The following is a 14,351-nucleotide window of genomic DNA, read 5'->3' on the forward strand; positions in this document are numbered from 1 at the left end:
ATGGTGAAGTCTTCTTTCGTTCATTAAGCTACGAGTCTGGTTAAATTCAGTGCTTTGGCCAGCGGTAGTGTGTGAAGCTGTCGTGGGAGATGACGCTTCCAGGTAGCCCACTTCAGGAGCCAGTATTTCGCGGCGTTCAATGGTTTGATTGTTGTGTTTTGGACCAAGCCTCACAACTCTACCCCATACAGCACACCACCGAAGATCATCGTCCTGATATACGTTCTTATCACATTTGTGTTATGAATATGTAGCAAGTGCTGCTTGGCAACCCATCGTTACCTGTTGAATTTAGCACAGAGTTCTTCAATGTGATGATGGAATCTTAATTTTCGCTTAAAGGTCACACCCAGGTCTTTCTGCTTTTCGACGCAGGGGATCGAGACTCCGTCTGTCGCCGGCTGAATTATGGTTGGTGTGGGTTTCCGTCAGAACACCATGATGGCAGATTTTGCAGAATTAACTCGCAGGTCAAATCTCATGAGGTACTGCTGTTTTTCTGATAGTCTTGTTGATGGTTGCTGTAGTGTCTATTGCTTCATCGGTCGATTTTCATTTTATTAAGAGCTTCAAGTCATCCGCATATGATGACATATCTAGTCTATTGTGTACTAACTAGCGGGTTAATTATAGCTGTGAAAGGAATTCCAGAGAGGACTCCCCTTTGTGGCACGCCTGCTTGTATTTGCCTAGTATACATCTGCTTTCCTATGGACATTTTGATGGTTCTATTGTCAAGAAGGGATGTCAGAAACTTCAATACTTGGCCTGTGATATGATAGTATTTAGTCTAAACCTCGTCCTCTGTAATTTTATTTATGCCTTAAAGTTCTGGAAATTCCGCCTTCATCCATTTTACAAACCCCTCCCAGAGCCTTATAAATCTCAATCAGTTTTCCTCTAAGGTGCCTGGTTGCCAAGCTATGTAGCCCTCATAATCGACTCTTTCCTCATACGGTCGCCCTTTTAAGGACCACACCATTCGAGTTGCCGTCTTTGAACCCTTTAAAGAACTTCATTGTTTTTTTTTTTTCTTCTTCTTTTTAGGTGAGGTCTCCATATCTACATAGTCTCATTCAAAAAACCATGTACGAACAAGAAATAGATTAGAAAATCGCCCAATAACAAAACAATCTATTACAAATACAAAAATAATCCATAATCATAACCAAGTAGCTGGACAACTCAAATATATTTTCCGGTACTGATCTTCTTTTAGTAGTTTCTTCGTTTAATAAAATTTTTAATAACTCTAAAGACATTCATGAATATAATATTTCGGATATCGAGAACGTAGTATATTTAATTCACTGCCAACATGGATGTAATGCACATTACATCGGAAGCACTACAGCAAAATATGGCGCCTCAAACATATCCAATATCGGAGCTTATTGTCTGTTGTCACCCAGCCAGTCTACACACACAATACCATACAACGGAACTCGGCTAACACGTCCACTCCTCCACTAATCACCAACCAGAAATCGATTCAGCAGTAACACTAGTAATATTCCCCTCTAGTTATAAACTGACCACCTTTGAAACACTTGCAATAGGATGGTTTAAACAGAACATTCGGTTTGTAATTCTCAGTGCCAAACTCCCCACAACTTTTTTTGCCAGTATGGAACCTGAAAAACGTAAAAGTACACTTTCTCCATGCAATTTAATTTTAATCAGTTTAATATCCACACTTTTTAATTTCGCTCATTAATTTATAAGCAATTTCGAAGGTAAGTTCCGATAACTTAGATTCCGTTCTTTTTAATGTCATTCAATCTCGGAAACTAAAGGTCACCCTTAATATCAATAGTGTAAGCTCCAGGGATCGTCAATTTCCATAGCAAATCAGTATCGAAACTACAAAGCCTGGGCTTCCCCAGCGACATTCAACCACGGGTTCCCATCGTGCGTTTTAAAAACCATGTCACGCTAACTTCCCACCCCCACCGCAGTGGCGGGGCAGTTAGTTTGACATGGTTAAGACAGTGAATATATGATTAAGCTTGAATTTTCGAGTCAAAAAACATGTTTACTTATACGCTGGAATATGGGGTAATTGTTTTCAAGCTTCCATCTTGACACGGTGGCCCCAGTGGGCAATGCCAGTACACGAATTTGAGTTGACCGTGGTTCGAGCTCACGAGACCACTAACTATGTTCTTGTGTTCTCTCTCTTGTAAACTCTTGTTGTCTGTAAACAAAGTCCCAAATGTGGGAGTAAATTGAACGTGATTGTGTTGTATTGGGATTATATCACGGAAACTGAAGCGAACGTTCTTCAACTTCAATAGACCTTAAGGTAATGACCAATCATTGATTCTAAACTTCTTTTACAGTAGCATTCTTTAGCCATCGGGCTCCATTTCATTGAAGTTCAATTGTTTCTCGTATACCAGGCTTCTTTTACGTTTAAATTAAAAAAATAATAATAAAATGAAATTTTTTGTTTATACTCCGGGACGGCCACATAGGGTCGATGGGGTTTGATAGAGAGAATGCAAGAACATCATTGTATTTATCAGCTATATGGACTAGAATAAACTCAAATGCGTGTTCTACTATACCCTTACTTTTGGGTACTTAACCGTTTGTCATCGGAAATATCACTTAATTCGAATCAATAGAAATTCTGCATAATTCTTCCGTAAAATTGAGTTATCTCTATATATGAATGAAGCACGTTTCAGTTGTTTTTCAATTCCGATTCAGCCCCTTCATCCACTTGCTTTCTTCTTCATAATCTATATTAGTTTCGGATGTTCAAGCATTACTCCAAGTTTTGTTGGTCCTATTAAAACGAAGGTTCCGTAGGTCTCCCTCTCCCCCCCCCCGTATATACAGAAATCTATATACACGAGGTGAAATCAAAAAGTTCGGCGATTGACATTCTTTTCTTGCAATTGCAGCGTCATGACGAGTTGCGACTTGTCACAGCATGTTCTGTGACTCTTCTGGACGTTAGTAACGTATCAATCACCAGTTTATTTGTAGTCAGTTTGAATTAACGCGTGTTGAATAGGTGTTTTATGTGTTTCGTGGGATTTTAAAATGAGTTTTACTGAGCAGCGAATTAGGGTAAAGCGCAACAGAAAACCACCAAATCTTAAAAACAGCTTTCGGAGCAGATTCTGTCTTTCGAAGACTTTTCAGTGGTTCGCAAATTTTAAAGAGGGCAGCTTGTCCATCGAAGATGATTCTCGGTGTAGAGGATCATTTTCGATGAACATTCTCTACATCCTATAACTTCCGTAGAAATTTGAGTCGTATTCTGTTCTAATCCAGTAGCACGAAGTTTGTTCATAGATTCAGACAGCCAAGGAGTTCCCGCAAAAGTCCCTGGTGCCTTGCAGTCTATCCTCGTAGATAGGAGCATACACCAGAGGTTAATTCGCTAAAGAATTCGAAATATCGATCCCAAGAACTACGAGTAATATTATCAAAAATTCAGTCTGGAGTTAACACCGAAGTTTTGTCATCAATGCTACTCCTAGCTACCAATGCTTTTATATAGCACAATAAATCTTGGCTTCATTGTCATAATCTGACTAAGTCCAGTCAAATGCTGACTGGACTTAGCAGCTGATACGTGAATCAGTGAGTGAGTGTTGATCATTTACAACAAACGAGCACAAAGGTCTTGGTGACGCGCATAAATATTCGGGGGGATTTGGAACACTCATGTGGCCGGCATCTTCGAATAAAAACAATGCTTACATCACAACAAATGCTGCAGCACTCATGTAGGCCATTTCGCCTGTGAAAGAGAGCATACGTACAAGCCTATCGGTTTATCAACCTTGTTCATCAACAACTTAGAGAAGCCAATAGACAAAAGAAAGAGGCATAACTTCCCATTCCTGTTCACCCCCATACCTCCCTCCCCTGTTCACCGGTTAGCTCCCTGAATGCGACGACGATTTATTGTTGAGAGGACCACGGGGAACGCTGCAGTTACAATACAACAAGATCATAATGGATGTGCCATAACATGATGCACCCTTTCTCCCGAGGTCAAGGGTCAAAGTAACTCGTGTAGACACTGAAAACGCCCACTCCGGAAAGCTGTCGCCGGTAGCAGACCAAGAGTGATGAATGTGCCGCCTATCGGGCCGACTGTGAACTATGAAGGGTTAGAAACAAAAATGGACGTAGACTGGACTGTGGTTACCAGGAGGCCAGAAGGTGTGAAAAGGGGACATACGTTACCCTTAGTGTACTGGGACAGTTTACACATCCAGTAGTAAGGCGTTGTTGTTTACCGGCTAAAATAAAGTCTGGGAATGGAATGTTTGGTCTCTTTTTTGTTTTTCAACTTTGTCCAAGGAGGGGGGAACCCTTTTCCTTTGCAGAAAGACCAGTTGCTGGATATTATCTGATTTACACGCACATTTTCCAAGCCCTTAGAGTTCCATGGAAAGAGGAAAAAAAAGGGCTTGACCTGCCTTCGGTTAAATTTTTTTCTCCTCTCTGTCTACACACAAAGTTAGTTTCCAGTTTGACTAGACAGTTTAGGTACCAGATGCTCTCAATCGCTGCCCTAACCTCCAATCCTAACAAAGAAGGACGTATTTTCTTAGGGGTAAAACCTGCTGTACACAAATTCTTGGAACAGTTCACATTTCTGGTAACCTGAGTGGCTTAAATTCGCACGTATTATAGTCTCTTTCCCATACCAATTGAAGACTTCGGTTTCTTCTTCTTTTTCCTCTAAGAAACCTGGGAGGCTTAATTATCATAGTGATGCCCTATTAATGTTCTCATATTAATGAGAACGAGAACACTTCAATGGAATCTCGAGGTCAAATGCAGAAGAATGACTTGACTTATCTATCCGACAAAGAAATTTTTACTAGATCTTTATAGTTAAAAAGAGAGAGAAATGTTCAGAAATTGTCCTTTTAAAAGAAACCGTGTTAGCTTTGTGCATTCTTCAGACCCTCGGATCTCCGCACAGTGTTATAATCTGTCCTTCACACATCACGCCAAAAGGTCACTTATGGTAATAAAGTGGGTAACATCTCGCGTCCCCACTGGCCAGCCTGCGTATAAATGGAAGTGTAAATAGGCACTCAGTCACGCGAGGAACAGCCAAAAAGCAAATATTTAAGTACTACGCCAAACTTACGGTTGTTTAGGTAATTTTAGCATTTCTCTAGCATTTCTTTTAGCAATATCCCTTCAGCAAAATGTCAAAGCTAATCGCTTATCTGAAGGGTTTATATACTATCTTAAGCAAGTACTAAAAATCGTTTTTTCTCTCTCTCTCTGACATAATTTTCCGTAGCAGCTACGCATTGGCATTTTTAAATATATTACAAACAGTAACGCCATCTACGCAACGGGCACTGTCTCAGTAAGTTAATATTCTACGTCTCAGAAGGAATTTTTGCCTTGGGCTACTGGTGATCAAACACTTTAGAACCTCGTCTATAAATTGGAAAGCTTCACGTGCAATGTCATCCATCACGACCCTTCAGAGAGAGTGAAAACTTGTAGGAATTCAGAGTCAAGAAGCCATCTTAATTTACGTTAAGTTCTGATGATTTAGAAGTCGAGTGGTGACGTCAGCACATGTCTCTTTAGTGAAATGATTTTAACAATTCCTGTTCGCTCTTTAGAAAGTTTCTGGGAATACGTAAATGGACTGTGCGGCAAAGTATAATACATTTGTAATGTGACGAGCAGTTATTGAATGTTCACAAATTGTCCGACAGCAGCGATACGATCATCGTAACTTCCTCTGGGGCCTGATCTTTGCCGCTTCGTTTCGCAGGATCGAATTAATAAAAATAAAGTCAATCATCGCGAAGTTGACAGAGCCTAAATGTGCAAAATATTCCCCCTGATATAAGTCAGCATCCTACTGCCTAAGTAGCTCTGCATCACGTCTAAAGATAAAGATCTAGAGAAAGTCTGGTCGAAGAAATAGATGACAACGGCTCGCTTGAATATTGCAGCTTTGCGTCAGACAGATAGCGTTAAGCCAGTAGTGATAGAGTATCCCTTCGCGCTCACACATCCGGACTCCTCCCTGCAAACCAAGTCTCCCTTCTCTGAACAGACCTTGAATCTCCGGACTTGCGATCACTGGTAGGCCAGTGGAACTCTGATTAATTGGCGCGTCCAAGTGTGACTCGCCTTGACGCCGCCTACGACCCTAACTTGGCAGCGCTGGACTTGGAATTAGCTTGACGATGTGCGGTGACTGGATTAATAATGAGCTATTCCCTTCGCATCGCCAGGAGGGAAAAACAAGCTGAAAACAGCATTCGGGCCAAAGAAAGGGTACTAAGAAACGCTTCTCCATTGGCTACCAGTCTTGATGCGCGAGAGATGTGCGCAGACCACAGAGTAGCCTTTGTTTCGGGGAACCCTAAAAATAAGAGGTCAAGAGACCCACGAACGTGTAAACAAGTAACGGACCAAAATGTCCGTCTTTCAAATTTCTTTTTTAGCAGTCTCCTTCTTTCTCACATCTATTTTCCTCCTATAGTTTTATTTTGGTTAATTAAGGCTTAATTAAATATACAATGAAAGAATAATGTTAAGCAGTTTACGCTGTATACGAAAATCTTCTCATGGAAAGCGTAAATATTTATACAAATTTTCAATTGTATGTTTTCTAGAAGATTCCGTGTATCGACCAAATAATATAAGCATAAGCGAGAGAATGTAGAATAAAAATACCAGTCTGCAGAAGTCTGTGTTCGCTAACCAATTTGCATTTTTTGCACTGGAAAATTTAGAATAACTTACTTCTTCCGTTGGAGATCAGCTAATTACAGCGTCGATTGAAGAGGGCTTTAGACATTACTCCAGTCATAAACGGGAATCGAATCTACACCTCTCCAAATGAGTGACAAAACCGCTATACTGTAATGTCACAGAGGACACATTTCTCAATGATAGTAGGTTTGAGAGAGATTCAAGTCTGTTTCTTTACTGTTTGTTCTCGGGTCCTGTATAATGTTATTATAGAGTGGTGGGGTAGGTCTATTTGATCTGTTATAGGCTTTGCTCGTGTTATTAGGTTCTTTGCCTGAATAAATTGCCTCCACGAAGGAATATCCAAGTTTGCCTGTAAAATTATCCTCCAGATGATGAATGAGTTGGATTCCTTCCCACCCTATTCAACCAGCAAACAGATGCCGCTCTCGCCTAATCCTCAGTACACTTTATATCTAGATACCAAATATAGTTTTTTGTTCATTCATCATACTATTTCTTTTCTTTAAGAATTTCACAAGCTTCAAATTTTTGTACCAGCAATACCATTACTTTATAGAGGAAGTTTTGGAGAGTTAGTTGGAAACATTGAATTCTCTCCACTATTCAATGTGGCCTCCACATTTATGAAAAAAAATGTGTCGCAATTGGAATATGAAATTGCAAAGAAAATGCTTCGTTTCCTTTGACACAAAAAATTTCATCTTCAATCGCTTGCTTCAGCGCAAGAATGGTTCTTGGATTCTTCTGAAACTCTGACTTTGAGATGATTCCATTTATCGTTTGTGGTTAAATCATGCGACATTGGAGGCCATGCCAATTCTTTGCCATACACTCCAGAGGTAGCGGTTAGAAACCACCCTGTTGCCAAAAACTTTTCCCAGGAACTCCAGGACAACTCCTGCAGTATGGGGTTTTGCACTATCCTGTTGAGACCACTTTTCATCCACGTCGATGCCATAGCCATAAAAGGCACACAATTATTCCTAATGACACTGAGGTAGCTGTCATCCGATATTTCCATCTCCAAACGTGGGCCCAAAATTGCTAAATGCAGAGAATGCACACCACACAGTGACCCTTTGTGCATGTAATGGATTGTCAACAGTAACGCGTTCTCCAGAGCTCAAAATCTCGCATTTTGCTTATTCACATACCCGTCTAAAGGAAAGTACACTTGGTCAGGAAAACAACTTTGTTTATGATGCCAGATTCTCGCACAAAAAGTACATACATTTTTAGGCGCATCGAATTCCAGCGGAAACTGAACACACTATTTCGTTTCGATTGGTGTTAGTAACTGGTTGAGCTGAATTTTGAAAGAATATGCAGACAAGTAACTTCGATAAATCTTCCTTACTGTCTGTAAGGCACCCTTATCTGTTGTAAAAGTTTATGCAGACGCTTTCTTGGGCTTGGCGTCAAGGTTTCCAAAGCTTCTTCAACCCCTTTCTGGTGTTCTTACTGATGGTCGGCGTGCATGATCTTTCTTTCGTTTAAAGCACTGCCTGTTTTCTCAAATTGATATACTAACCTCAACGCTGTTTGGCGTGTTGGAGGTTATCTTTCTTGAGCAGGAATTACTGAATTACCACTTCTGTAATATTCCTTAAAAAATAAGCACTTTTTGCTCAATGCTGTACGCCGTCATTTTCTTCACATCAGCTGGAGAGTATTCAGTGTTGCCAGCCAAATATCCAAACTTTTTTCTACAGAGTAATGACTTTGTTGGTATAAAAAATTGAAACTTGGGAAACTGCAAAGAGAAGAAATAGTATGATGATTAAATAAAAAAATAAAATAAAAACTCGCCCTGTAATTCATTTCTGATAACTAGCAGGCGATGAGGGCCACATATTCGACTTATGTAGCGATAGGGGACGTGGTTTTTTGCTTACGATGAATATATTTTGACCATCAGTGAGCTCCTGACATATGCTCCGAATGATGTCAAAATTCCTTGCAGACAAATAGAAGAATGTGCGCATGAGTCTCTGCAGCGTGTTATGCATTACTAACAAGAGGGAACGAGCTTTTTGTTGTCGGAGACGGTGTTACCATTATGAGTTGAAAAAATGAGAAGTTCACAGTGGAAACAGGGATTCCCAACAGCAAAGAAGACAGTTTTGTACTCCCAGCACTAGATGTTCGTGCTCACCTATTTCTTTGATCACCGAGGACAGTTATTCATATAGTTTATACCACATGACACCGTAATAAATGTTGAATTCTACGAAAAATTATATTTGCAGCAACAGTAAAAGTCAGGCAACCACGTACTGTATGTAGAGTTCTAGTGTTGCGTGACTACGTGTTAGTGTGTCCCTCTCCAGCAGTTGTGAAGGCTACAATGGACAAATTTCTTTGGGTAGCGCTCGAACATCCTCCTTATAGCCTGGTTCCTTCTTAGTGTAATTACCATCTTTTTATCTTTTAAAAACAACTGTGACACACTTTTTTTTTTCTTTTGTTTATTATTATTTTTTTAATGCAGATGATGAAGACCACAGTTAACAGAGTGGTTTATATTTAACAAAATTACATCATAACCGAGCATATCTCCTTTCCAGATGATGTGCAATCCAATAATAATTAAAAATATATTTATTATAAAATATAGAAACATAAAAAAAAAAAAAAAAGACTTTCTGAAAGGAAAAAAACATTGACATCCTCACTGGAGACCAACTAACAGAACAGTATGCCATCCACGAACCAATAAAAGAGTATGTTGTTCTTGGTTTTGTTCGTTTTGTGGGCCATCATCATTTTATCTATAGTTGCGCCTAAAAATGTATGTGGCAGGTAACAAAATGTTTATTTTGTTACTTGTTGGTCCGATTTTAATGATGGCTCTACAAATCTTTCTAAAAAAGCAGAATGTAAATTTTTTTGAAAATCCATGGACTAGAAGTCGCGTTATTACATGTGGAGGGACATCCTGAAGACAATAGACGCTTTACGCATACATGATAACACGTCTAATATAAAAAAGAAAACCTTTTGAACTCTCTCTCTCTCTAATAAGTGTTCAACGAGTATCTCAGTGGTATGGTAAACCCAACCTCAAGCTTTACTATTCAAGGAATAGCATCTAAAATCTTTAATTCATTACTTTCGCTGTGGTTGAGTTTAACGGGACTAAGACTAATAATGTTCCTTATTGCTTGCTCCGAAGTACCCGAGTGAGTTGTGGTAAAGTAATTTCCGACTTTAGCAGATCTCAATCCTTTTACTTTCTGTTTACTAGGAATTTTACCAGGAGGCTCCTCTTAGCCTACGTTAGACCCTTGCTGAAGTCATCGGTACACTTACTCACAGGTCCAGTAAAAATTACTATACTTTTTTCATGAGGGAGAAATTCCTCCAAGTCCAATTCTACTTCGCGTAGCAGTAAACGAGGGTATAATGATTTTAAAGGGAGTGCACTGGCTCGACTCTGAATTGAGATAAAAATGATTTTTCCCATATACAAGTATACCAACCATAAGTAATAAATACTTTGTGAAATAAAACGTAACTATTATCACATCAACTCAGAGAAATTTAAGGAATTCAATCAAAATATCTATTAACACGACAGCAAATACAGGGCCTGTTTAATTTAGCAAGCTTCCAGTGACTTCAATATGTACATATGATAGTTTGTGTTTGCGTGAGTTCTTTAAGAACCAAAAGTCGTCTATGCTTTATAATCGTTCAGCCAAAGTACGAGAGGTATACCAATTTCTGAATCCTATCAGTGCTATCAGTATGTGAGCGATCGGTAAGGCTTGATAGTTTTTAAGTGCTCCTTAGCGCATCCACCTTTGGTCACAACGCGCCGGTTTACATGATTTACTGAGATTGTCACTGGTTCTTGGGTTAATTTTCGAGTGGCTTTATGACCTAGATGTAAGAAAGGCTTACAGTCCGTTTATGATCAAAGACCTGTGAGGGTAATTTTGAAATTATATTTTACAATGATTGCCGAGATCTAGAGACCCCAAGACACATGCTTCAGTCCATTCCATCGATTGCGCTAACCACCTAGCTGCAAAATACGGTGCTGTTTCTTGTGTTCTCTCTATCTTGTGAACTCCTCCGACCGTGTGGTCATCTTCCGGAGTATAAATAGAAAATTTATAAATCCTCTGGCCACTTTATTTAGTTTTGTAGGACAAATAAAGATTGATTTATTTAAAATTGCCATAGATCCTTTCCCTTTTGGTTGTGATTACCGGCGCACAAGTGAAGGCCCCTTCTGGATATGTAATGACCATAAATGGCAATCTTGCGTCAGTTTGCACGTGGACTCATGGTGGGGTATTCTCTGCCTTGCGAATGGCAACTGGTTCAGGAAACGTTTAATTTCAGGCAACGACTTTATTTGGCCAACAAATTTTAAAACTACAAAAGGTTTTAAAACTACATATACAGTACTGTGTAATTACTGAACATTCCGATTGGATATTTTTCTCTGTTTGTGATTTGGATGAAAAAATAGCAATATGAGAAAATAAAGGTTAACATAAATTATAGTTCTACATACTAAAAGTACCAAGTCTCCCGATGCAAGTATCTTGTCATATTCCATATGTTTCTTTCAATTGGCTGAAATTTTATAGTTATTTATGCATGAACCCCTAAATGATTAGTTCAGATTCAAGGAAAGACACGAACTGAGATTTCATTGTCATTGTAGGTCTCAATATTAAGTTACTGAATATGGAGTTCTATTGTCAAGGTTCCTGGTACATTGAATTCCAGGTGTCAATAGAATACCTTGGCGCAAAGAAAATGTAGAATAGTCTTGCACAGTAAGGAAGGGGGTAAGCAGAACAGAGGCATCCAATTATGTAGTTTTAATAATAACCATCATCTTTCCTGAGGTGCAATATATTACTTTAAAGTTTTCTGAGAATAGGAAAAAAAAAACATTTAAAGTTCTGGTTGAATTCTCGTTTAGACAGATTTCCAAAAGTGAGGCAGGGAATTCCTTGTGGTATTTATCTACTAACGCAGATAACTGGGCTGCTTGGTATCTGCAATAATCAAGCCTGAAGATATCCGTTACTCTGAAGCCTCAGATAGTGACAGAGTGCATTGACAAGAAGCTCTTTAAAATAGAATTCAAAGTAAATAAGCGTATGAATTCAACAAGGATATCTTTCCTTGTGTTTTAAGAACTGTAGTGGCTTTCATAAAGGATTTTGTATGTTAATTTATATCGCCATTCCTTCGGATACGATGTTATAGCTCTTTAAGAACGATAGATTTAGGCACATTGTGGCTCTGCTGCCTTTGTACCGCAAAACCCAAACATCTTCACTCACTGTTCCAGGTAATGTTGATCTTTCGTGTGGTTTCCATTTCAGCTGATCAAATTTGCTGAAATATTAAAAAAAAAAAAAAAAACAAGTATGAATTTATCAATCTTATTTTTAATATAATGTGTAAACCGCTGCGTTCGTAAAAATTCGTGTTTCGAAGTGAAAGGATGACCAAATTCCAACAGATGGAAGTTCTGATGAACTCCCGAAGTTGATCACTGATAATGGAAATGTCAGAGCAATAGATAATAAATGATGCAAAACTTTCGCTATCAATGCCGCCTGTAATTCAGTACAGCGACTTGTAAGTTCCTTTCTGAGTATAAAATAAATAAAATGTCTTTCCCCGCACACGTCATAAACTCCAACGAAGACGGAAGTTCACTTCATAGTACAGCTTTCATGTTTGTGTTTTTCTGCATACAGCTTCAGGGAAAGGAAGTGGGCCGGAGAATATCCAAAAGCGCTCTGCCTCCCGGGGTACCATTTGAATATAGAAAGGTGGAAGACGGAATTAGAAGGTAGGGACTGTTGCCGATGTAATTGCATCTTTCACGGAAAAGGTATCGCGGCCATCTGGAGAAAATTATTTGCGTCCGATTGCAGACTTACTGTTTGTATTGTTCGGAAATAAATCCCTCCCCCTACTGCATAATTTCTAGTGCGGTGAGGGAAAAGGTGTTGGTGCAGAGACACCTCTTTGTGAGGAAAACATTCTCTTTCTTTGACGTTCAGCCAGGCGAGACACAAGGAGGGAAAATCCAAGACTATAGCAGTCACTACAAAAACCACCTCCCCTTTGGGTCTACCACCCTTAAATAATACGACCGCTTTCTTTGTGACGAATTCTCGTCGCCAGAGGACAGTCCGTCAGATGGCTCTTTTTGGACCACCAACAGAGAGTAGGACACAAGAAGGATAAAATAGGATTTCTTCCTCAGAATCTCCACGCGCTCACGAGAGGTCCTCAGTACGCCTTAATCACTCCAATAAATTGCGCCCGAAAGGAATTTCTCCCTTCTCAATGAGCAGAGAGGAAACTGATTGTGCATCTTGGGAGAAAATTATATTTGGTAGGATCCCGGCGTCCAGTCCACGAAGGTTTCAACTTGCTTGCGTTAAATATACTGGGTTTTTGGAATTCTCGGTAAAATAAAGGTCACAAAACTTCTGCTGTATTTATACGTTTAAATAACGGGGGAGATTTCTCAAGTGTTTCCCGAAAGCTCAGAATTCTAACTCGCAGTTTCTCGGAGTGGATCACTTTCACCGGAATGCTTCTTTGAAAGCTATTAGAACAAAAACCAAAACTGTGTACGTGACACTCCGAATATAGAGGGAGGGAGTGTTCTTGCACCTGCCGAAAGTCAGCGCCAGTCTAGCTGACAAGCCGTACTGATCGGACCGCATGTTTTGACAGCCCACAATTTTAGTGACCAAACATGCAACTATTTTAGGTGTGTGGCTTATGGAATAGTATTGCTGCTAGGTGCCACCAGTAAGGGGTCGATAAGCCGAGTTCCTCACTCCCCCCCCCTTGCGTTAGCTGATTGGCTTCCATAGAATTGCCTTCGCCGATAGGTGTCGCAGTTGTAAGAGGGTAGCGGTTTATGAAGGTTCCTGCCCTGTTTTCTTCCAGATTTTTCTTGAAAACAATTTTATTTTTTAAATTGAACCATGTTTTAGACACCTGAGAAGGTTTTACTTCCTCTCAGGTGGAGATTACCAGCTCTTTATCTGATAAGGAGTGCAATTTTAAAATATGGTCTGCATTAACATCCTTTTCCGAGGTATGGAGTTCGAGTACGTACATCCAACGTGTGTTATATAAAATATTCTGAGTTAAATCCCTTGTGGTGGAAGTCACATAATTACATACATTTAACAGCCTAATTTATTGTATTGATTTTTTAAATGTTAAAACTGCTTTGGAGCGAGAATATTCACCTACCCTCAGCAACAGAATGAGGAGGTTCGACCCTAATATGATCGCAGATATAGTATAATATCTATAATTAGCCAAAACTTGGCTGATAAACAACCCAACATTGAAGTTAAATGCAACACAGCATTGGAAGGCACTTTAATGTTGAATATTAAATGAAATTATATAATAAATGGTTTAAATTGTGAGATCTGTTCAGTAGCAAGAAAATGGAAGATAAGCTTATCAACGAGTAACCAACACGTGACGAATATTTCTTTTATTTTTTAAGTGTTTTAAAAATTCAGAATACCGCGATTTAATGTATCTAACTGGAAATATTTTGATACTTGTTTTTTTTAAAGAGATTTTTGAAATACTGT

The 14,351-nt window shown here is 39.3% G+C and overlaps 1 protein-coding gene across 2 annotated transcripts in view; it reads left to right on the top strand.

Moving 5' to 3' along the window:
• Positions 1-14,351, top strand: part of LOC150085939 (LIM/homeobox protein Lhx1-like) — a 206,082-nt gene that overhangs the window by 121,518 nt on the left and 70,213 nt on the right. The window lies entirely within an intron of this gene.

This window comes from Mastigoproctus giganteus, chromosome 5, assembly GCF_048544385.1.
Source record: "Mastigoproctus giganteus isolate SK-2022 chromosome 5, ASM4854438v1, whole genome shotgun sequence".
Lineage (NCBI taxonomy): Eukaryota > Metazoa > Arthropoda > Arachnida > Uropygi > Thelyphonidae > Mastigoproctus > Mastigoproctus giganteus.